The sequence below is a fragment of the Protopterus annectens genome, chromosome 17.part0 (genome assembly GCF_019279795.1).
Source record: "Protopterus annectens isolate FY-2018-M chromosome 17.part0, PAN1.0, whole genome shotgun sequence".
Lineage (NCBI taxonomy): Eukaryota > Metazoa > Chordata > Ceratodontiformes > Protopteridae > Protopterus > Protopterus annectens.
The window spans coordinates 609,661,421-609,687,671 of NC_056751.1; positions in this window are offsets into that span (position 1 = coordinate 609,661,421).

Below are 26,251 nucleotides of genomic sequence, written 5' to 3' on the forward strand. Positions count from 1 at the left end.
TGTGTTGGGGTGTGGGGGGTTAGTGTGTGTGCAAAAAATGTCCCTTTTGGCAACTAGAAGAACACACTACATGATGCACATTCCTCTTTCTAAACACTGATGATGTCAGCACCCTATAAGTATGGCAGGAGAAAAAAAACCTCAAAGTGATACAAATAGTGAGCTCCGCTAATGTGTCTTTCTTAAGTGTCATAACATAGTTAGATATGGGTTTGAATCCTGCATATGCTCAGTGTTTGGGTGATGGGGGTTAGTGTGTGCGCAATTCTGTGTGAAAGAAATGTCCCTTTTGGCAACTAGAAGAACACACTACATGATGCACATTCCTCTTTCTAAACACTGATGATGTCAGCACCCTATAAGTACAGCAGGAGAAGGGAAATCTCCTAGTCATGCAAATAGCACGCTCTGCTAATGCGTTTCTCTCAAGCATGATAACATAATTAGGTAGGGGTTTGAATCCTGCAAATGCCATGTGTGTTTTTGTCACACAGTATGTCCATGTGTGTGGGGTGTTGCTCTTAATATTGTATGACATAGATTATATCAGTAATGTCAATGCACACATGAGGTATGTGTGTGCCACATAGACATATGTACCTGTGACCTTAAGCCTGCCTCATGTGAATACATGGAATTTGCATTACACAACTTTGTGACTGTGGTTTTCTGTGCAGGGGCTGCATTTGGTATGTGAATATACAGTGAGAGTAGTCTAAGGTGTCATCTTACCAGCGAGAGATACACTTCTGGTCTGGAGCATATAGTCCACATGTTGGTGATGAACAGGTGCAGCATGTTCTCCCCTCTTGTGGGAGTGGTAACAAGTTGTTCCATAGCAACTGAGTGTATGGATTCTAGGAACTTTACACCTAGGGTGTTGGAGCTACAGTAATGCTCCAAGTCCATGTGTGGGTAAATGAAGCTGCCCAATATATTGTTGTTTGGAGACACCTGCAGATATTCATGTATTCTTAAGTAGGCCAAGTGGGTTACCTGGGTTTAGGAGGGTGGTCCGTAGCAGGCTATGAACTGGAAGTCAGTTTAACCCACTGTTAGTTGCATGTGGATAGTCTGTGATGCATCACACTGTGGCAACAACCTGGGGGTGTGGGTATAGGTTCATAGGTTCATACTAGGCTATCTGCCCTAGGGCATTTATAAGCCAAGCCAGAGTGTGTTTGGTTTTTGCCACCCAGTTTAGATTAATGTTGCTATGCCCTTTTCTGAGGTTAGTATACTGTGCCTCTGTCTAACATTGACACAGAAGTGATACCCGGGGTACACCTACAATCCCCCATCCACTCATCATGATTCCTCTTGAAGAGAGTCAATGAGGGACTCTGCCTAACCTGGACTGGGATTTTATTCCAGAGTGAGGAGAGCCTCTGGGTTATGAATCTGTCCCACCAGCATGTCCTATTGCTGTCAGTGCTGAGGTTCAAGTCTCTCGAGCACAAAGCTCGATGGGAGTTTGATTTTCTGAGGTGCAGCATGTCCATTACTTCCATGTTGGACATGGCATTATACGTCTGGGACAGATCGCCTCAGAGCAGGCCGTATGCCACTGAGTATGGAGTTATGTTAACCGGGCAGCATATGACATCTGTTTGAGCCCTTTGATCCTCTTGGTGAGGTACTTTAATGGTCTTTTCAGTTGCTGCAGGTGTCTGGTAGGTTAATTCCCAAAAGGGGCATTGTACTCAATTATGGTCCTGATGAGGGATGAGTAAAGAGGCCCAATGACCTCCCCTGATCTAGATGTGAATCCCTTCATGATTAGGGGGCTATATAAAATGTTTTTCTAACCACTTTGGCCACGTGGTTGTCAAATGAGAGATTGCTATCAACTTCGTTCCCCACGTCCCTAATTACTTCTTCTGTACGTAATGGATTACCACCTATGTGGTCATTTGTGGCCACTTTGTTTTTGCCAAAGGGGATGACTATACACATTGTGGCATTTAGCTTGTGGCCATGGCTCTGGCACCAGTTGTCTGTTTCTATGAGGCCCTTTTGGAGGATGGTTGTGTCGGCTGGAGAGTCAATTATAGTGCCCAGTTTGCAGTCATCTGCGAACTTGGTCAGCCACAGTCCTTCCGTGTCGGCCTGTACCTCCGAGACATATATACCGAACAGGAGAGGTCCCAGGACTGAGCCTTGTGGGACATCACTTGTAACTGGTTTGGAGTCTGACATGTTGCCAGCAATTCTAACCATGTGGGTTCTGTCCTTGAGCCAGTTTGCAACCTATCTAGTGACATAGGGGTGTATATTTAAGCTGGTGAGGTTATCTATAATGCCCGACTGGGGTATTGTATCGCAGGCTTTTGTGAGGTCCAGGTAGGCTGTGTGGACCACCTTCCCCTTGTCAATGGCCTTGGTGACTGTTTCAAAGAAATAAACTAGGTGTAAGAGGCAGGATCTGCCCTTAAAGTCACACTGGGTAGGATCCAGTGTCTGTAGGTCCACAATATCTTTATGTATGAGGTCCATGATGATCCTTTCCATAGCTTTGCAGACCAAGCTACTCAGGCTTATGGGGCGATAGTTTCCAGGATCCGTTGAGGCACCAGTTTTGTGGAGAGGGACCACTGTTGCTGTACGCCACTCTTTGGGTACATAACCTGTGGTAAGGCTGAGATTGAACAGTAGTTTTATGTTTGGGTTTAGCTCATCTTGGAGTTCATGTAGGATGCAGCTCGGGACACCGTCTGGTCCCATTGATGCTGTGTTATTTGCTTTGGAGAGGGCAGCTCTTACCTGAGCATCTGAGATGTCAGGGGGGCAGCACTCTGCTGGGATAGATATTTGCCCTTCTAGTGGGGAGGGGGGGGGAGAAGTTTGTGCTGAACCTGTCAGCTAGGATGTTGGCAATGTCTGTGGGTTTGATGTAGTCTTTTGTCATTTTGGACTAATTCTGGGCATATCTGGGAATTCTCCCCCAGATTCCTAACATAACTGAAGAAAGCCTTGTGATTATCCTTAGTGTCCTGTGCATTTCATCTCTCAAAGCTGTCCTTAGCAAAATACTACGGGCACTCATAACATTGTCTAACACTGAACAGAGATGCCTCCCCTTTTTGGGGTTTTTCTCTATCATGTAGTAGCTTCCTCCTTCTATTGTATAGTTTGCTTATGGCTGTGGTCCACCAGAGAGGACATCTGCCTTTGTAGGATTGGGTCGTGTTTTTATTTAGGATTGCATGATCCATGCATTCCTGAAGGTTCATAGAATGCGTTTATAAAGGATTCTGTGGTCTGGGCTGTATTTTCCACAGGCCCGGGGGCTATGAAGGATTCCACCTCAGATTTGAGGGGTGTGGAATTTGCTGTAGAGAAGTTTTACACTGTGGTTTTGTGGGCAGGGGGTGGGGTTGGGATGTGAATATCCAGTCAGATTAGTATATGGTCTGATCTTACCAGTGAGGGTTACACTTCTGGTCTGGAGCATAGAGTCCCCATGTTGGTGATGAACAGGTCCTGTATGTGTCCCCCTCTTGTGGGAGTGGTAACAAGTTGTTCCATAGCATTTGAGTGTATAAATGCTAGGAACCTTTCAGCTAGGGTGTTGGAGCTACAGTAATGCTCCCAGTCTATGTTTGGGTAGTTGCAGTCCACCAATATAATGGTGTTTGGAGAGACCTTCATATTTCCAGTGTTCTCAGGAAGGCCAAGTGGGGTTCCTGGGTTTGGGAGGGTGGTGTGTGCCAGGCTATAAACTGGAAGGCAGTTTTACCCACTGTTAGTTGCACATGGATAGTCTCTGCTGCTTTGTGCTGTGCCACCAACCTGGATGTGTGTGTATCTTTGATGAATATTGATACTCCCCCTCCTGTTCTGTTTCGGTGCAAGTTTTGGGGCCAACAAGCGTGGTATGAGATATAATTTATTTTATTTACTTTATTTATTTTACATTTGTTTACCGGGCTAGTTCAACTGGATACATGTCCATTTTCAGTGGAGGCCCGGGGAGAAAAGCTCCTCTACAATACTACTATAGTAAGACTAAACAAAAAACTTTATCATATTATATCAACATATACAAATAAAATCTAAAAAAAAACATGTACTTTAACTTTCAGATAGAATTAAAAGCATTTGAGTACAATATGAGGTAAAGTACATAGTTTCTCTATTACATAGAAAAAAAAGTACAGTATAAAAATACAGGTAGAGTACCTAGATACTCTATTACATCTTTATAAGAAGTTGAAAAGTAGCCATTTAGTGCCTTTATTAGAGATGACGTAATAGAAACAGTTTTGTAGAGAGTAAAGTAGAGAGTTAGATATGAGAAAAAAAAGAGAGGGTGGAAAAAGTCCCATAGCAGGGAGATACAAAAGGTTAGTCAGGGTTATTATAAGAGCAAAGCCAGTGGTTGGAAAAGAAGAGTTTGAGTTTAGTTTTAAATAGTGGAATTGAGGTTTGAGTGGTGAGGTCTTGAGGTAGTTGATTCCATGTTTTCCCAACAGAGTTTGAAAATGTGGAGTCACCTGCTGAGTTCTTAGATAGGGAAGTATGAATCAGTGTTTTGTTAGAGGAGCGCAGGTTCTTTAGATTGCTATACGGTTTTATGAGAGTGGAGAGCACTGGAGTATTGTCCGGGTGGTAGAGGGCTTTATGGGCGATTGTAAGTTGGTTAAAATGTATTAGGTTAGGTAATTCTAGCCACCCTAGTTTTTTAAGATTAGAACAATGATGAGTCCTGTATGGAGAGGCTGTAGCAAATCTGGCAATATTGTTATAAGATGTAGTTAGTTTATTTAGAAAGATTTGTATAGATTGGGGAGGCATATAATAGGGAAGATATTAAGTAGATTCTAGCTATTGTAGCTCTGGCTTCAGGAGTAAGGAAGGATTTAATTCTATACAGAGAGCCTAGTTTTCTGTTAGTCAATTTTATTGTAGAGTCAATGTGCGTGTCAAATTTGAGTTGGTTGTCAATTGTAATACCCAGAAGTTTGGTGTTATTGTCTGGAGAGATAAAGATGCCATTGTTGGATGTGAGTGATAAATTAATGGAGGGAGACAAGAGAGTGGGTGTAAAAATAAGGAGTTTGGTTTCCTTTGGGTTAAGGAGGAGATAATGGTTAGAGAACCATTTCTCTATGGTAGTGAAGGTATTTTGTGTGAGGGAATGAAGTTCAGACTGTGTTGGAGCTGAGCAGATAATGGTTGTATCATCTGCATATTGGATGCAAGTTGATAGGGGAGTGGCTAGGTGAAGATCATTTATAAAGATGGAAAATAGTAGAGGGCCTAAGATAGAGCCCTGAAGGACTCCTATAGAGGTGGGAAGGAGATCAGAGAGATGGTTGTGCCAGAGTACAGCCTGTTTTCGATTATCCAGATAGGATATGAACCAATTTAAGGCTGTGTTGTCAAAAGAGAGGGACTTCAGACGATGGAGGAGAAGTTTGTGGTTGACCATATCAAAGGCTTTGGATAGGTCAACGAAGAAGGCTGAAGAAGGTATGTTATTGTTGCGTTTTTTGTTTATTGAGTCGATAAAGGATAGTAAGGCTGTAGTAGTACTATGGAAAGGGCGAAAACCATGTTGGCACTTAGCTAGGAGGTTATTATTTAGTAGGTGATTTAGTAACTGTTTGTGGATGCATTTCTCCATTATTTTTGCAAGTGGTGATAATAATGCTATGGGACGAAAGTTGGAATACTCAGTAGAGTCACCACCTTTGAACAGTGGGATGATATATGAGATTTTCCATAATGATGGGATTGTGCTTTCTTTTAAGGTCCTGTTAATCAGTATAGAGATTGGATAAGCTATGGCTTTTGCACCAATTTTGAGGAATTCTGCTGGTAATTTGTCGGCCAAGAGGACCTGGCAGTGCTGGGGTGCTTTTGGGAGCCTTGAACCAGGATTCTGTTACTGCACAGATATTGATGTTCTCCATGCTAAGGACAGTTTCCAGTGCATGCATCTTGGGGTTTACACTGCTGGCATTGAGTAGCATTACTATTAGTTACCTATCCCTTGTGATACCTATGGAGGTGGTTTTGTCTTTTGATCCTTGCCTAAAAAAGGCACTATGGTGGTAGGAAGAGCCTTTGCCAATATCCAAAAGCCCATGGGTGACAGGTGCAAGCCATCCCTAGAAAAGCATCGTGACTTGTCGAGCATGTCATCCCAGGCTGACAGCCATTGGATTCCCTTTGAATGACACCGAAACTTAAGCCAATTGTTGAAATTGATCATCTAGTCTACATATTGTGGAATCATTCTTGGTGAGGGTAAGATGCTACTCAAGGTCAGGGTCATACCAGTCTGGGCCACATGCTCAGAGAGCTCCTCTATGTCTCTTATCATGTAGTCCAGGGAGGTACGTCTCAGGTCATTCACACTTGCATGGACACTGACTGAGTCATATTTGTACATGCCTTGGAGTGACCTGTGTGCTTGTGTTATGTGGTGGATCATAGCACCCGACAGGCATCTCACTGACCGTCTCCTTGTTCAGCCTGGTGAGCGGGACGTCAGTGTACCTGATGATAGAGGCACCTATTACAAGTGTGTCAGGTGTGTTGTTTAGCCTTACGGGCTGTGACTGTTCGGCACACTGGCTTTGTGAGCTATGTGTTGCATGTGTTCTGTTCTGGGGTAGCGGTTGCTTGTGTGCCTGCTTTGGAGGTGTCTGCTGCTTAGGCAGAATTTTATTTAGAGACTCTGAATATGTTTTTGTGTGTTTATGTGTTTGGATTGCTGTCGTGGTAGGTCTATGTGAGACTGGAATTGTAGTGACTGTGGTTTCCTTCTCCTCCTGACAGGTTTCACCAGTACTGAGTTGAGAGAGCTTAGCCTGCAGTTTGGCTATATGGTTGCATCTCTCACATGTGTTGTAATTTGTTGGGGGGAGGAGAGGGTTGTCTGTGTACATGAGGCAGTTGTAACATTGCCTCTAGATTCCCAGATTCACCAGCTGGACCGGAGAGGAGATTGACTACTGACCTTTGGACATGCTAGAATAGTATTGGGAATTCCTTTATAATTAACAACAAAAAGGGACAATGGGGAACAAGGTACTCAAGGTGAGTTTGTGAGGATGTAGTGCTTTTAATTTGTTAGTGCTGGCATATATAAATGCTTTAGTGAGCAAGTGCCAGGTAACTCAAATGCAATGTGTTACAGGTAACTTAAATGCATAAATGACAAACAGTAACTTTCTGTCAAGTGAAACACGGAAATACATACAGTAAGCAATGCAGATGTCACTAGGGATCCACAGAGGTGCTGTAAAGCTGCGTTCCAGGTAGAATTAGTGTTTCAGGGAAATAACAAGGAAACAAGCATACAAACAAAGCTACATTCAGCAGGCCTGGATCTAGTCTATGCTACAGCAAACAAGGTGTACCAATTTCAGTAAGAAACAGTTCAAATATGCAGGCACTATAAGCCTTTAGCCAGAAATTCCCAGCTCAGACGGGCAGAGTCCAGCCTCTCCTCCCACAAGAGTGCAGACCATGAACCTTTGTAATGTAAAATAACTGGCCTGAAGCCCAGGTACTTAAACCATAACTAATACACATTTAGAATAACAGACACTGAGCCCTCAATCAGCAGTTCCCAACTTAGTAGGATGTATGCTACCTGTCCTGCCACCACAGTATCCCTGACATTTAATGAGACTCACCTCCTGTCATAGTTAGTTGTGTGTTTTGGGGCTGTCAAGCACGGTATGAAGTGTAACCTGGTAGTGCTAGGGTGCTCTTGGGGGTCTTGAACCTGTTGTCTATTACTGCACAGATATCAACATTCTCCATGCAGAGTAGAGTTTGGATTGCATGCATCTTGCGGTTTACATGTCCGGCATTGAGTATCATTACTTCCATTTTCTTACCCCCTGTGCTACCTATGTAGGTGGCCTTCTGTTTACAGCCTTACCACCAGAATGCAAAGATGTGCAGACATTACACTATGTTAATTAATAGGGGTGTACCAAACAATACAATGACAATCATACTGTTAATGCATCAGGCATGCTGGGATATACCCACAATGATATCATTACACTGTACAGTTGACAACAGGATAATATTACTACACTTCTATGTAGTCACCCTGTGTATCAGCACCATGTTAACCGGTTCCTGCATCGATGTTATAGATTGCAGGAGGTGGCACAGTTTCATCATATGCACAGGGTGTGTACTTGGTATGCCTGAGTCTGCCACTGATACAACCAATCGACATGTATGTGTGTGTGTGTTAGTGAGGGACAACCGTACATGATGGGGCAATGTTGATGCAGTGTGTGCATGTATGTGTTAGCCCTAGGTGTTAGCATCATGCATGTGTGTATGCATGCACACAGTTCCACCTTGTGGCTGCCATATACGGGTGTTTGTGGACAGCCACAGACTGTACCTGCCAGGTCATACAGATCACTGTCTCTGGCCACGGACACGGTACCTGTGCCTGGCAGGGGTGCTACGGTCAGTATCAGGTACTAAGCCAGACTGGGTACTGTCATCAGCAGCAGTTGGTTGATGACTGGAGACATGTCCCTGCTGGGACTGTCCAGAGCCACGTGCACGTGGTCTCCTAGGGCGGTCTGATGACAGCACAGATTCAGCATTGCTGGGGCTGGTACTGGCACTATGGGAGCGGCCGCGGGTTTGTTGTCGTCCGCGATGACTGCCAGCTGCTGCTGTTGCTGGCATACGTCCACATTGACACCTCAACCATCCTGCATTGCCCTGGCTCATGGACATGTAGTTGTGGAACAGATCTAATGTGTCCCCCCAACGTCTGTCAATGACCTCTGTGAAATTAAGGATGGCAGCCGCAATGTCACGCATAGTGTCATTCATAGCAGTGCGATGTGCTCTCAGCTCCCTCAGACCCTGTCTGGTGTACCACTCCATACGTGACTGTGCCTGCATTACAGCCCGGAACATAGCTGAGGTTGAAAGACCTCTGTGGGCACGTCTGACAGGGGCAGTATGACCACGGATGCTCCCACGAGAATCCCTGGACATCTGCCTGTGTGGTAACATGTCAGGACTCTGGCCATGGCTGCTGTGAGGGGATGCATGTGCCACTGATACCACATTACCCTGGTCAATTCCCACTGTATGCTGTCCATCACCTAGGGATATTGGTGACAATGGATGTATTGGCAGGATGACTGTGCGTATTGATGGGGTTGATAGCTGTGTACTGTCGATTGGCTGACCAACAACGGACCCTGGCACACCTCCCTGTGCCATTACATAGGTGTCATCATTATCACTGTCCCCAGCAGCGGATTCAGATTCCCTGCTGCATACCACCAGAGCAACACCAGAACCTGTGAGAGGAAGACAGGAAACACAGTTTACAATGTGTACACAATGTTACCACAGATGCCCACAGGCACATGCACACATGCACACATACATACATGCACACATGCGCACATGCGCACATGGGCACATGCACACATGCACACATGGGCACATGCACACATGGGCACATGCACACATGGGCACATGGGCACATGCACACATGGGCACATGCACACATGCACACATGGGCACATGCACACATGGGCACATGCACACATGCACGCATGCACACATGCACGCATGCACACTCCTCTACATGAGATACAAACACACAGACACAAACACACCTGCAATCCAAGACAGAGCAATGCCATTTGAGGGTATTATTACTATTATTATCATTAGTATTAAATAATTTTTATTACACACTCACCAGCATGGATTGGCTGCCTTGCTGTTACACCAGAGGGACCTGCACAAATAAGACATTTATTGTCAGTGGGCACAACTGTGCCATTGATACTGTGAGTATGATACAGTTCAGTAGTACAACAGTTGGCTTTCACAGGTCTACTGCCGATATTGAGAATATCACTCTTGCACAATAATTACCAGGATAACAGCTACAAACACAGTACACACCTCACACATGCATAAACTACCAGTGTAGAGAACAGTCAACTATAGATATGGCATGTTACCTGCACGCTCCAAGTCCTCATGCTGGGTGGCTCCAGCCTCCATCATTACACATGTGTGCGGATGTTGTTGTTGTTGTTTTACTGGAGCCACAACACTTAAGAGGAGCCCCTCCAGTCTGGTGAGGGGGGGTGTATAGCCGCCCCACCACCTGTGGCAAGCTGTTGCCTGTGGATATCAGATGCACGCTGATGGACATTTCTAATTAAATCACTGCAGTGATGGCGTACCTGCTCATATGTCCGGTTATGCATGCCTATGTCATTTACCCGACGGACAAGGTCTTGCCACAGTGCAGCCCTCTCCTGCTGGTTCTGGCTGATGCGGGAAAAGAGTGTGGCAAAATCCCACACCAGGCTCTGGTGTATCTCCTGTTCCTCTGCAGCAGAGTATGTGGGGTTGCGCTGGTGCACCATTGCCCTGGAAGGAAAAGAAAAATATGTGAGCAAGTGATATGGCACACATAATACTCTACTGTAGTGATATCACTGAACTGCCATATATAGCATCTGTCTGTCTATTGGGGGATACACATGTAAATGACCACATATCAGTGCTCAGCCAACAACTGTGTGACAGTGCCTGGCACACTCCATACAACAAACAAGTATAGTCAAGCAGTCGGCACACTGTTTGAGGTCCAATGCACAGCCTCACACTGGGGGTTTGTATCAAGGTAATGTATGGGGAACATTGTCAACCCATGCAATGCATGCAATGCACAGTACAAATTTCACTGGTAATGCACCGTAGTCTTTGTTGCCATAACCATACCTACACCACAGTCACATACAGGGAACCACAGCACAACATATGGCAATGTAGTATGTTTGTATCCCAATACCTGACACATCTTTCTCTGGCCTCACACCAAGGACACACACTACCATGACAGACACAAAGTCATGCTGAGCAATCACACCATTACAGACCTTGCACACAGTCAGTGGCACACTCATTCCACCTCACATAGTTGGTATTGCAATGAGTACATGTGTGTGTGTGCAGTGTGTCATAGGCAGGTAGTATGCTATTGGCCCTGGTCCTACAGCAGCATACTGTTATGCTACCCTGCCCCTTGGGACACATGTAATGTGATTGTACTTGGTCCTGTCAAACAGTTACACAAGGTGACTCATATGGCATATTACCTATCTGCATAACATTCAACAGGGGTATGTCTGACATCTACTAATGGGGAGCCTTGTTTCTTAATGCTGGGTGGTTTACTCCAGGGTATGGCTTATTTGTGGGTAGGAACCTGTACCTCCACCATGTGCCCTTTACTGCGATGCCCAGGATGACAGACATAGGTCATTTAGGCTGGAGATACTGTGAGATGTTACCATGGTTGTTGGACAACTGTTATGGGTGTGACTTAACTATGTATATCCTGCAGTGGTAACCTCTGTGTAGGTAGTTTGAAAGGCACTCTATCTGTGGTTTTGTCAGTCACTCTGCATAGGTAATTTGTTTGAGGGCATTATCACTGTTTGTTAGGTATGACTGTGTCTTTCTCCATTTCTGTAGTTGTCATGGGAGGTACATACCATGTAGGACATTGTGAGGTGTAGAGGGGTACAGTGACCTACATTTCACTAGCTGACACACCATTTCTGCTGAAACGTACCATGTACAGGTATTAAAAGACTGGTGTGCCACTGTGAATATCAAAGGGGAGGCTATTGTACACTTGTTTCCCATGTTCCCTCCTGACACATCCAGTAGTAGGTTAGTGGTGTAAGTGTTTTGGAATGGGGTATGGTACTCCAGTATCCACACTGGTGTTCAGTCCATGCCTTTGTCACCAGGCACCTGTTGCAATACATCTGCACACATGTGCCTCTGTCAGTATATATATATATATATATATATATATATATAGAGAGAGAGAGAGAGAGGGGGGGAGATATTCATATACATACATATCTGTAGACATTCATATCTGTCTGTATATGTGTATGTATCTATATATATATCTATATATGTATGTGTCTATTACATATATATGTATATACACATTCTACCTATCTATCTATATATGTCTATCTATTTCTACATCCCTCTCTATCTATGTATACATATATGCATATTATATATAGATACATATATAAATATACATACATATACATATTATATATATATATATATATATATATATATATATATATATATATATATATATAAATATATATATATTCCTTTTATTTACACATACGAATACACACACTAACATACTGCTAAACATCCATTACTGTACAACCTACATTGTACGTTGCACTACAACCTACATTGATATGTGCACATAGCATCCTTCACATACATATGTATGTCCAGCCTTCACTAACAGTTGCATATGTCCCCTGCCCTATGCACATCTTCATATATATATATATATATATATATATATATATATATATAGATAGATAGATACAGACTGCTAACACATATGGAGGGTTCACAGTATGTAGACTATTAGATTATTAGTTTACATTACCTTTGTTTGTCACTGCTGTTTGTGATGGCTTGCTGCTGGTTAGCTTGCTGTTTTGTATTGGTTTATTTTCAGTGGCTGTCTCTGTGTCTCTTTTTCGTTTTTTCTGTTTTTTTTTCTTTCTCTCTCTCTCTGTCTCTCCCTCCGGATGTTGCAATGAAAGTATTGCATGTGTGGACTGGGAGTACAGGCTGCTTTTGTAGGTATATGCAGATGTGCATGTGATGGCATCTGCACCAATTGTTAGCCAGCATTTACTAATTGCATGCAGCCTGCTGTGTGGTAATTGCAGTTCTCACTGTGATTTCAGGACAGTGCTATAAAATGTTAGGTAGGAAGGCATAGCCCTTTCAGATTTTCAAGGTGGGGCCTAATAATACTAATACTGTTTAAATGGGAGTATGTGCTTTCCTGTGGGACTTGTGGAGTAACTGGTATACAGCAGTGGCTCTTGCAATTTGTTGCTATGGCTTCACTATTTGGCCTTTACATTCACTCCTTGAATGCCTGCTAGGTGTCTTTACTGGAATGTGTTGCTATGGCTTTCCTATTTTCCATTTACATTCACTCCTTGTAATGCTTGCTATATTTCTTTCAGCAGCAATTCCTTATATGTTTGTTGTGGTTTGGTGGTACTGCATGCAGTCTGGTCTGGCCAAGGTGTGGGGCTTGACACCTACAAGGGTATTTTATTTTGCTGCTGAGCAGTAGTGGGGCCTTGTACTTTGTACTAACAGTTATGGATAGCAGGCACATGCAGTGCTTGTAAACTGCTATACTGTCCTTATTTTATTAGTTGGATACCTCCTTTGATATTTGTGGGTTGTACACCTACATGTGGGTGCGCTTGTGGAAGCTATTCTACAGCTATTCACAGAGTGTGTGACAGCAGACAGAATGATATGCCTGTGAGGTTGTGACACTTGCAGGCCTCAGATACTCTCAGGTGTATCTTTTATCAGCCTCAAGGAATGGTTCATATCAGTGGAATACACCCGTGATATATTTCAGATATTCTGCAGTTGTGACTGTGGGGTATTTTGAGCATATGTATTACTACACCATTTCTGACATGCAAGTAGTGCATACTTTAAGTAATTGACAGTTACCATTACGTGGGATAAAACACCTTTCTTCCTACTGTTAGTACATTTCACAGGGAGTCAGTGGGGCACAGTTAACATTTGTTTACAAATCAGGGACATCCCTGTAAATCAGTCACAGTTGCGAGGTCTGGCCTCTTACCCGTTCAGATATGGCAGTGTTTATCCTGCTCTGATAGTGTGTGTGGTTTGCAAGATGCTACTGTCACATTATTACCTACTAGCTACCGACTAGCATGGCTGTTTCTCTTCTCACACTAATGTTATACAAATCCACAAGAATTGCCAGTAAAGATACAAGAAAAGCTTTGTGTAATAGCCTTCCTATATTCCCTTTACATTCATTCCTACTATTTCATGATATATTGCTTTCAGCACAAGGTTCTTGCATATCAGTCATGGCTTAGAGGTAAGTCATACAGACTAGTGTTTCCAAGGTCCTGGGTTTGAGACTGACTGTGGAATTTTATTTTGCTGCTGAGCAGACTACAGGCCTTGTCATTCAGAGTGACTAAGGCACTTTTAAGCAGTTGTAAGTGGGTTAGCGCTGGTTTGAGCAGTGCTCACGCATGCGAACACCCGCTTACAACTGCTTAAAAGTGCTTACTCTTGCGCACACCCACGCTAATTTCTTTGAAAGAAAAGAACATGGGGAGATAGGAAAGTGGTGAAAAAGGGGGCACAAAGAGGGTAGGACAGTAGGAAAACAAGCTTGGGATTTGCAGGAAGGATGTAGGAAAGGCCCATAGCTGCCCATTTCTTTATCAGCAACAGCTGTGCATATGTCTGTAATTTGGTTTGAAATTTGAAACCTTCCACCCCTGAGAGAGGGGTGAGGACAACAAAATATGTTGTACAGCCAATTGTAATTACCAGTTCACATGTCCAGCAGACATGTCTGCAAAATGGGCAGCTATGTATGGGGCGTAATTTTTTTGTGGGAACAGAGTGCCCTTTTTTTATTTTTTTTTTTCAGGTGAGAGTGGAATGTGAGGTACAGGAAGTAGGTATATTTGGGGAGGTAGGTAGGGGAGGTTAACAGACAAGACAAACAAGCCACATACAGGGGCGGAGTATGACACGTGGCGGGGAAACACAATTGACGGGGACGGATGTTTGGATATTGCGAGCCCATGAGCCCACAGATGGCAACAGTGGAACTGAGATCCCCACCCATGGGCAGTTGTCACTGTGCCTTCACAGTCCAGGATGGGGCTGTGCTGGGGGCCTGTGTAGGATGGGCAGCAGGCACACCCATGAGTTGCACCACCCGAGCCTCAAGCTGGCGTAGGGGTTCAAGCACAGAATGCCTGATCTCGCTACGCACCACAGACCGGACACTTTGGAGGGTGAGTGGACGATCTCCTCCGGCCACGCTTGCAGAGGGGGGACGAGTCCCATCCCCTGCAGTGCTTCCACCCGAAGGTGGCACAGGGCCACTGGAGGAGGTTCCGGCCTGGGCACTAGTGCCAGGTGCATTCGCCAGCTGAGGTGGGAGAGGTGGGTCCACTGGAACCCGCCTTCCCTGTTGTCCTATGTTTAGAAATATTTTATGACATTTTGGGTTAGTAACAAACAATATCATTCAAAATTAGTTTTAACAGCATGCATCAGTATTCCCATTAACCAAACACCCATGAATTCCAAACATTGAACAGCAAGCATAACACATGCATATTTTGAACAACAGTACACAATCCATCAGCATGCAGGGTTGATTGATGGCAACAGGCCATCAGGTTTGGATATGTGAACAGGGCACATGCAGCAACGTATGTGCAAATATGTTTGAACCACCAGGACAAATGTCCCTAGGAATTAATTGTAAAATACACATACCCAGTTTGTTGTGGAATGGCATTATTTGTGAATATAGGGTAGGGTGAAGAAATATTTCATTAACAACTTCAACTACCTATACATATGCTGTACATCTCTAGTAGCTGCAGATATATATACCCCTCAGGTCTTAGTACAGTTTCCTATATGTAACCTTAGGAATGTTGGTGATGGGACTGTTACTGCTGCATTAATATACATTGCATTTTTATTCATACATGTTCATATCTGGCTATGTTCAGGTACAGCATCCTGCTACATTTCATTTATATGGCTCTAGACAACTGTGGATGTTCATTATTTCATACAACCATACTATCTCCATATTGCAAGGGTACAGCAACATATCCAAATTGTGGGTCAGACACATTCCAGCTTCAGTACTTTATTTCAAACATTTCACTGTTTGGTTGTGGCTGTCTCATTCATTTCATTATGTACTGACTGCAGTATACTTTATTCAGAAGTTATAACAGCTTTCTTGGTCGATTCATACCTCTTTCTCACACTCTCACTTGTTTTATTTTTACAATTCAAGATTGTACTTTATTCTAGGCATTATTAACATGTCATACTTGATTACAACAATCCTTTCCAACAGACTCACTTGTTTCATATGGAGATTTTCAAAGGGGGTGTATTTGACACATGTCTATTGTCTTTAGCTTGTTTACCACTGATTTTCAGGCTGCAGCAGGTTATCTGATATTACAATACAGGTGGGAAATCACTATTTCAGACTTGCTTAATTTTTATTTCTGGATTACAGGCTGCATCACTTATCTAATCATACAGTACTAGCAGAATCTTTCTTCTAGTGTTATTTGAACTTTATTAATATGTAACTACACTGAACTCTTTTACAAGCTGTCTCACTTATATTGTATAACAATTACAGAAATATAATTACTAACCTGCCTGGTGGCGCAACCGCTCCAGCCTATCACCATAGGCTTGCCGATTCTCAGAACGCACACCTGCAGCTGTAATATAAATGAAGTAATATTGGAACATACATCTCCATAATATCAGCTAGTATAATTCCTTACATACATAATTACATGGATACTTAGTAGTGGGGCGTTGGGCATTTGCCGGGCCTCCTGGATCCAACGGTTCAGTTGGTCCTGCTTTCGTCTCTTCAGGTCCGCATGGTGGTGATGGACCTGTTCACCAGTCCTTGGTATGCCTGTGGCACTGGTGAGATCATGTGCCAACCGGTTCCACGCCTCTGCCTTATACTCACCCCACAGAACCTGGCCCTACATGAGTTGAGCCTCATGATCGTGGACTAGGAGCCAAACCATGTATTTGGACTCTTCAACATCCCACCTCTGTGCTCGGAAGCGACTACCCTCTCCTACACCTGCCATCCTGACTGCAAATAGGTTCCACAATCAGTTATGCTGTGTATTCCTGCCTATGGGGCTTATATATGCCATTTTCCCGCACTTATCTGTGATTGGCCATTTTGGAATTGTATCAGCTTCACAAAACCTGCTTTGTCATGCTTCTATTTCCATTCATTCCTATATATATGCTAATACTGCATTTTTCAGTACAGCTGTCATGGCTTAGTGGTTCAGTACTTTGACTATGATGCACAGTATCCTGGGTTTGAGCCTGGGCATTGCTTTTTTTTTTTATTTTACTACTGTCTAGACAGGCTAGGAGGTGTGTCTGTTTAAAGGCGGCTTTGATACAGGCTGCTCAACGTTGCCCGCCGGTAAGCCGGTTGGCACGCTGCGCAGCTCCGCGCAAATGGGTTGGGCTGGTTAACGCATTATTTGGCTATGAGCACACATATTACGGTTTGGGAAATGTTGCGCAACTACAGGCACACAGTTTCCGTGTGTTAAAGCACTGCTCAACTCCGGGCACTCATATTCCACCTCTTAAACCACTGGTCACCTACGGGCAAACATACTCAGCTTGTTAGAGCGCTGCTCAGCTATGGGCACTTATCAAATATTTTTTTTTATTGTGTCATTTTCTTCATAACAACATGGCCCATTTCATTACATTTTACTTAAATTATAATTATATATATATATATATATATATATATATATATATATATATATATATATATATATATATATATATATATATATATATATATATATATATATATATATATATATATACACATATATATCAGGGGATTGTTTCGTGCTTATTTCACTAAAAATTAAAAATGATGTTGTTGGGGCTCAAACCGTGACTACCTCCTCTTTGGCCGACGTCTCTACCGCTATGCTATTGCTACTTGACTTAATTTGCATATTTAGATCTTATATGCTTTTTCAATGACTGCTAACTGTGGCTGAGCGAAGGACATACCCGCGCAAACGAGCACAATTACGGGCAAACATTTTTGAAATTATAAAAGAAAAATTAAACTGTTCATTTTTACGTTTTATATTTCAGTTGGGTTTATAGTCTGTGGGGGCATGTGTGCTGTTGTGTTTCTTGACATTTCTGCGGACTCGCTCGTGGGAGATTCCTTTCGGGACTGTGATTCTTCTGGGGGCGTGTCCCTTTGCAGGACTCGCCATGCGGACACGCCCCCTACATTGCTACATGGACCGTGTTAGCCTAGGGTGTGATTCAGCATGCCCTCATGAATATGCATGGCATGCTGACATCACCCCGTTTAACTGCAGCCTCCGTGTAAGACTTGCTAACTCTTACATGGAGGCTTTGTGAATCCTGCCCTGTGTTAATCCCTAACATCAAAATGAAGCATAAGCTGGCTGATATGCATACTAAGGAAATGCACTAATGACATAAGACGAGAGGCCCATATAATGGTTTATGGACTCAGTAGCTCCGTGGGTTCAAACCTACTCTCTTCTGTTACTGAGAATATGCTGACATTAGGAAGATGACAGGAATACCGCTTAGTCCTATGCAGACATGCTCAAGAGGAAGGAAAAGTGTAAGGAGAAGTTATATGTTTCGTTTTCTAAAAATTATGTGTGTCTCCTTGTAACATTTAAGCTGAGTATACTACATGGGCCTGACAACCGAAAGAACCCAATAAATCATCTCTGTGCCTGTCACACAAAATGATCAGTTTCCATCTATTATTTGGCGCTGTCTGTATAGCTCATAGTATATGACATCAGCAAACAGCAACTGATATGCAATTCAATTTGGAGCTACAGTCATTTTATAAAGTTTTTATGTGGCATTTCCTATGGCTCTAATTAATCAAACATACTCACAATTATAAGTGTATTATGTGAAACCCAGAGCACTAGAGATATGCTGACATTGGAGTCATTTGTGTTGACTACTTCAAGCAGCCTTGAAGTACTCAGAAAATATATCTAAAAGACATCAGTTCTCATTTCATGTTTCTTCATTATGCATGATATTCAATGTCCCCCTACTCCATGGAGATTATGTCATATTCTCTATGCTAAGATGGTTATACATGGTATGAGTGTAATTTTAATTTGAAGACTTAAGACATAGTTTCATATCATATTTCAGAAATAAGATTTTTACCTTGCTTAAGCCACATTGTCTGTACAATATATCAAAATACAGAATGCATCGTGTTGGAATTGAAGATGTCCTTACATTCACTGCTGCAGTATTCTTAATAATATGGGATTCCCTGCTGTGGAAGCTCAACATCCGCCAGTCTTCCAAAGATTTCTGAATTTAAAAGGTATGCTGATCACCACCATACATTCTCTGCATAATGCAGGGCATAAAGGTGACATTCAGGCTTACTAAAAACAGAACTTCTTTGCAGCCAGTCTGAACATATTTTTTTCACACCGTCAGCCTATTTACCAGCACCTGTCATCTGCCAGTTGTACACATTTTCACTCTCCAGTGACTTCCTATACCTGTTTGCTGTTTTTGCAAGACAAGTGCCCCATTTGAGATTTTTTGTTTCTCATTTTGTTGTGTTCCTTGCGGTTAATGTCTTCCAGGAAGGGTAAATACCAGTGTGGGAGACAGATTCCCCATAGAGACCACCACAATATGTGTCTTTTTTGCTTAGGTGCTTCTCATGACCAAACATCAGGCATTTGTTCCAAAAACCCTTCCCAGTAGACTTTCTTCCCTTTCCTTGTATCTTGAGAACTAGCATCTTAAGCTACACACTAAATATACTATAGAAGGAATCTCCTGCCTCAAGGTTCAGACATTAGGGAAGAAAAAAGGTGAAAAAGGTATGATCAGAATCTTCCATTGTCTATCCTCTGCCATGTGCTTCTCCCAGGGTCGTTACAGACCCATTGGCTCACCTGGCTGTGTTGTTGGATTTCTCTGCCGTGACCATGTTGGAGGCTGGTGAGGATCAGGCTGGAAGAACATCAGACGAGGCTTTGCAGGTGTCTGACTAGGACATTCAGAGGGAACCACATTTGACTTTTACTGAGGAGCCTAGGGGACCTCCTCAGTTTTTAGTTGGGGAAGAAGTTTCTGTTATGGTTCCTGACCATTGTCCTGGATCTGAGCCTTCTCAGGATGGTCCCTTAAAAAAAAAAAAAAAAAAAAAAACATTTCTTCTGCTTCTAGGGATCCACAAAGTGAGTGGCAGGCTTTTACTCAGGGGTTATTTTCTGCCTTACTGTCTATAAAGCCTCCTCATGCGGTTTCTGTTCCTGCTCCTCCTTGGTTCTCTACTCCTCTTAAAAGGCCAAGACACCAGGATCCTTTTGAGGATGAGTTGGATTCTGCTGACGAATCCCTAACTTATTCTACTCAAATTCCTTCTCCTTTGGACTATGGATCAGATGAGGAGGAATCTGTTAGTCCTGATGTTCCTCTGGGGTAAATTTCCTTTGGGGGCACACTCTCTAGAATGATATATTTTTTTAAGTGGGCTTGTATACATGGCTCTGATATCCATAAGAGCTACTATGAGTTGTTGCAGTTGGACTCTCCTAAACCTCTGGTTATTCCAGCTGTCTTGGCTGCTTTACTGGATGCTTTCTCCAATGCCTCTCAGGCATCTGATTCTCTCCCCCTTGTTCACAAGAAACCAGACAGGTTTTATAGGGTTCCTGAGGATGATTTTTTTATATAAATGTCCTGTTGCTCACCCCTTGTTAGTGTCCGTAGCCTCTGGTAAGCCATCTCAATTCCTTCCTTCACCCAAGTTATTGCCTTCTGACAAGGACAGCAGAACTGTGGACAGGCTGGGCAAAAAGGTTTACACTTCTGCTACCCTAGCTTTTAGGGCTATTAATTATCAGACCCATATGCCTAGGTATGAGTTGGCTCTTCTTTCTCAGACCTATCAACTTATTTTTGATTTTTCAGACTCTGAGGGTAAAACATCTCTTCTTTTCTTGCTAGGGACTTACTCTCAAGTTGTTTGTCATTCTATTAAATGTAGTTATGATGCAGCGGATGCCTCTTCTAGGGCTGCTGTTTTTTGTTCAGTTATGAGGAGGGATTCTTGGCTTAGGCTTCAACCTCTGCCTGATGATATTAAAGCTACATTGATGGATGATCCTCTAGATTCTAAAATTTTGTTTGGGGAAGCTACTGCTGGTTTGTTTAAACCCCTTCAGGAGAGGGGTAAGGCCTTATGTGAACTTAAATATGGGTTTGTTTCTCCTGTGCCTAAATTTCAGAATGTGACATTGAAGCATTTCAACTACCCTGCTAAGCCTGGCTTTGTTTGTAGGCAGTCACTCCTTCTACTAAAGGTAGGCAGAGTGGCAAACGGACTCCTCCTGCTAAGGCTACTCAATTTTCAGGGACTTCAAAGCCTTCATTTCTGGACAAACCAGGTGGTGTGTGACTATCCATCTCCTCCCAGCCACATTCCTCCTTCTCTTTGCCCTTTTGTTTCTTTTCTGGTTTGACTCCAGATCACTCAGGATTCTTGGGTTCTGTCGATCATTCATCAAGGGTGCTTCATGGTGTGGAAGTCCCATTCTCCTTTTATGGGAATTGCTCAGCCCACTTGGGAACATCTTCCCTTTGTACTGGAAGTTCTTCAAGATCTCTTGTCTTAGGGTACTATTCAAGAGGTGCCTGTGTCCCAAACGGAGAAAAGGTTCTACTTCTGACTATTTCTAGTGCCCAGAAAAGAGGGCACTTGGAGACCTATTCTAGGGCCTCTCTCATCTAAACACTTGTAGACTTCAAGGGATCCAAATATTTCCTTACTTGGATGAGAACTGTTGATTCAGGCATCATCTCCAGACACCATTTTTGCAAAATCTTCATTTTGCGGTATCCCTTCTTCAGAACTCGGGGTTCACTGTAAATTTCAAAAAGTCTCTCTGACTCCTTCTCAGGATCATGTTTTTCTGAGCTACAGGATTCAGACAGTGCCAGTGCTTGCATACCTGCCCCCTCCAAGGGCCTTAACTCTCATTTCTTTCTTTCTTATATACTCTTCTTCCTCTGGCTTCCATTACCACCAGGGAGTTTCTGAGAGGTCTGGGTTTTATGGCATCCACCATTCCAATGCTCCCTCTGGTCAAACTTCATATGAGAAAGTTTCAGTGGTTTCTGAAGTCAGTGTGGCTTCAGCATGCTCATCCTCTAGAATTTGTAGTTCCTCTTCTTTCTTGCCTCAGACAGGAACTTCTCTGGTGGATTCAGCAGTTGTCTCTGAATCCAGGGGTCCCTTTACATCCCCCTCTTCCCTCTCAGGCATTGTTCACAGACATCTCAGACATGAGATGGAGGCAGCTTTTGGCTCCCTAATGGTAGACGGGCTGTGGCTGCTCATCAGCAGAAGGAGCACATCAGTATCAAAGAGATGAGAGCCCTTCTGCTGGCTCTTCAGGCCTTTTTGTCTGTCATTTCTCCAGGGCCTCTCAAGGGATTCACAGACAATTCCACAGCGATGTGGTATAGCAGCTAGCAGGGCAAGACAAGATCTTATCTTCTTTGCCAGTTGGCACTTCCTGTATGGGATCTTGTCAAGTATCAAGTGACTCTTCAGGCAGTTTTTATTCCTTCCAGTCAGAACATTGTGGCAAACACTGCACAGGTCCTTAACTCAGTCCTATGAATGGATGTTTCACCGTGATGTGTTTCTGGACATTATCCACCAGTGGGGTACTCCTCAAGAGAATCTTTTTGCCTCCTCTCTGAACAGACAACATCCTCTATTTTGTGCCAGAGCCCCAGGTCCTCTGTTAAGGAAGGTGGACACCATCTCATTCTCTTGGAGGGGGATGTTTCTTTATGCATTCCCTCCTCTTCCTCTCATTCCAAGCATCCTGTTCAGAATCCAACAGGATGCTCCCAAAATCTTGGTGGCTCCCTTTTGGCTGCAACAACACTGGTTCCCTCTTCTTCTGCATTTAGCCAGGGGCAATCATGACAAGTTACAAATGCAAACAGAAGCCGACCAAAGAGAACTCCAGGAACCACTCCAGTAGTAAAAAAGTATTCCAACTGTTTTATTAAGCGCTTTTCATCCCACACAATTGTGGAACTTCTTCAGATAAAATCAGAATGAAATAAACAACATTTATATTAAGAACAATGGTAGATCATGTGCTCACAACAACCAATAAAAAATTTATATTTTACAACTTTTACATTTTTCATGTTATTTTTGCTTTTCTATTTTCATGGACTAATATAAACTAGCAGGTGTGCATTTATTAGTGCATAGTCAGTGGATGTTTTGCTTTAATAGAATGCTATAGGAAAACATTTGGAATTTTCTTGGGTATTATGGGGTTAAATTCAGTAGAAATGAACATTTTTTTATTGTTTGTTGTGAGCACATGATCTACCATTGTTCTTAATATAAACATTGTTTATTTCATTCTGATTTTATCTGAAGAAGTCCAACAATTGTGCAGGACGAAAAGCGCTTAATAAAACAGTTGGGATACTTTTTCACTACTGGCGTGGTTCCTGGCATTCTCTTTGGCGGCTTCTGTTTGCATTTGTGGCTTGTTGCTATTTTTACTAGTTGGTGTGAGAATCATCACAAGTTACCACACAGGACTGCTCTAATTACACAAGACAAGGGATTGCATATCCATCACCACCTGTCCACACTTCATCTGACACTGTGGGTGAAAGGATTTTGATTCCTCATAGGCACCTTTTTTTCTGAGGATATGCTGCAACTCCTGCAGGAAGCCAGGAAACCTATGACTAGGAAATCCTGCTTACCAAATGGAAGAGGTTTTCTTTTTGGTGTCTCTCTTGTAACCTGTACCCACTGCTAGGTCAGTTCTTCATGCTGTTTTAGGGGGAGTCTATATTATAAGCACGAAAACCCTAAACTGCGAACGCTCACATGAGCGAAAATGCCAGTAATCTAAGTTGCTATTGTGGAGGGCTGTACCCCCCACACCCTCCGCTAACTATATATTCTAACTGTGAGGTCACACTACAGTGAGGAAAGGGCAAATATCCCACACCTCACTGTAACACGACCCCTCAATCACACTTTCGACTCTCAGTATTTTTGCTCATGTGAGCGTTCGCGGTTTAGGATTTTCTTGCTTATAATATAGATCCATTTTAGGGCACTCTTCTGCAGTTTCCTCCTCCCAAGTTTCCTTGCAGCAGCAGTGAATGTAAGGACATTGTACAGTTGTGTAGTAAAATTTTGCCATAACAGTAGATGTCCTTGCCTTCACTGCTGTAGTATTCACTCCCGCCTTCCCTCCATCCCCTTAGTTCTTTACCTTCCTGGATGTACACATTACCTCTTGGGTTCCTTGGACTGGTGTTCCTTCTGGAGCAATAATTTCTGTTTTTGTTAGGCCTGAACATTACCTTTATGCCCTAAATTTCATAGGGAGCACATGGTACCGTTCGGCATCCCTTTTAAATTCAGATTCTTTGGAAGACTGGCCGGACTTTTGGCTTCCACTGCAGGGAATCCCATATCATTAGAAATACTGCAGCAGTGCAGGCAAGGACATGTACCATTATGGTAAAATTTTACACAACTGTACTATTACTAGGATTCTTCTAGAATGATATAAACAGTGAACCAAGAATCATGGAAATGGAACTTTATTCAAAATTAAAACTGAACATATGCTTTCACCTCTAATGCTTTTTTTCTATGAGCCCCTGTTCGCTGATTATGCTGGATTATTGTTTTGCTAGCAGAACTGGGATTTATTCTTTCAAGCCCCCAAACTGTGTGTGGATCTTTCTATGTTACATGCAGGTGCAGGAAGGAAGCTTCCCAATGAGTCAATGGTTAGTAGTGTATGTAATAGCTCTACAGTGTTAGCATAATTAAAGTTATATCCAAAGTCTGCCCATTTTTGCAGAGATATGCTTTTTATTGCCAGTGAGTACCATATTCAGCAAATCAGAAGGCTGGGTGAATCACAGTTTTGTAGATTACATATTATGCAGTTACAATCCTCTTAATTCACAGGATTCCTATCTGAACATATTTTGATAAAGTGTAACCATGATATTTCCAGAGACTGCATTGGTAACCATTTTTTTTTCAGCAATAACTGTATTATTCGAATCCAGTTTAATAGATAACAAAGAACATATTTCTGGAATACATTGGTTAAATAAACATGCTACTTAATAGTCTAGTGAAAATATATGCTTTTTATTAGTCTTTCTTAGCTAAACTCATCCTCTCAGGCAAATGCATCAGTTACCACACTACCAGACTATAAATGATATTTCTTTTGAATATACCTTACCCCAGACCATAATTCTACCCAACAGTTACAAAGAAAAGAAAAAAAACAGTTGTTTTATAGGTAGCCTTAGATTCTCAGCTTTTCTAATTACATCTTATACTTGGTTGACATCTGTTTGAACAAGAAACACCTCATTCATTTCTTTAATCCATCGGCATTTATGCAACATAATTTCTCAGTAACTTACCTAAATTATATACAAAAAGGAATCACAGGGATCAGATGAAGTGCACGGCTTACACAGTCCCAAGATTTCAGACTGTACCTCCCCTCACAAGGATAGCCAGACAGTCAAGTCAGTGGTGAATTTATAAATGCCCATCCAGTTATCCAGGTGCTGTTTTGAGGAAAGTATTGCATCACAGTGCCTTATCTGCAGGGGAGAACTATTCCAGAGTTGAAGGAGATGCTGATTAAAGAATCTGTCTGTTCACCTTGTTTGATCTGCTGAAGTAGATTTACATCCATTCTTCTGGTATTTGTGGGACTCTTTGATTTGTGAAGGTACAAGAGATCTTGGACTGCAGTGCCCCTGATTGCTCAAAGGCATGGCATAGGTCTTCTTTGAAAAAAGGAACAGTGCTTCTATTTTTTCTGGTAGCTCACAATCTTTAAGTCTGTTATGCTCTTTGTTAGGAGCCCCCAGGGTGTTTCCATCTGTTTCATATGTCTGGTTTGGTACATTCTAAAGGGGCAGTTGTATTTTATGAATCGTCTGAGCAGTGTTGAATAAAGAGGACAATAAGATTTTTAGATCTGGATGATATTCGCTTAGTGATCGGTTGCACCAAGGAGAAAGATTTCCTGACAACTGTCGCTACATGGCAATCAGAGGAGAGGGAATTATCAACTGTGATTTCAGGTCTCTTAACAACATTTTCATTTTTAAGTGTGGCATTGTCAATGCTATATATTGTGGGGGGCGGGGTCGTCTACCAAATGCTTCAATGTCACATTTTTAGCACTTCATTCAAGGTGATGTATCAAATTATTTATAAAGTACAACTGTGTAAGTAAACTTACCATAAAAGTCGATTTTCTAATAGATCATTGTTGCAGTAGCATAAGCTACTAGGGTTATATTCTGCCAAGGATTTGATTACCTGGCTAGTTTTTCAAAGTTTAAGGGCACCTTCCACATGCTCTAAGTGCTAGATGATTGAATAGATGCAAAAGAAGTT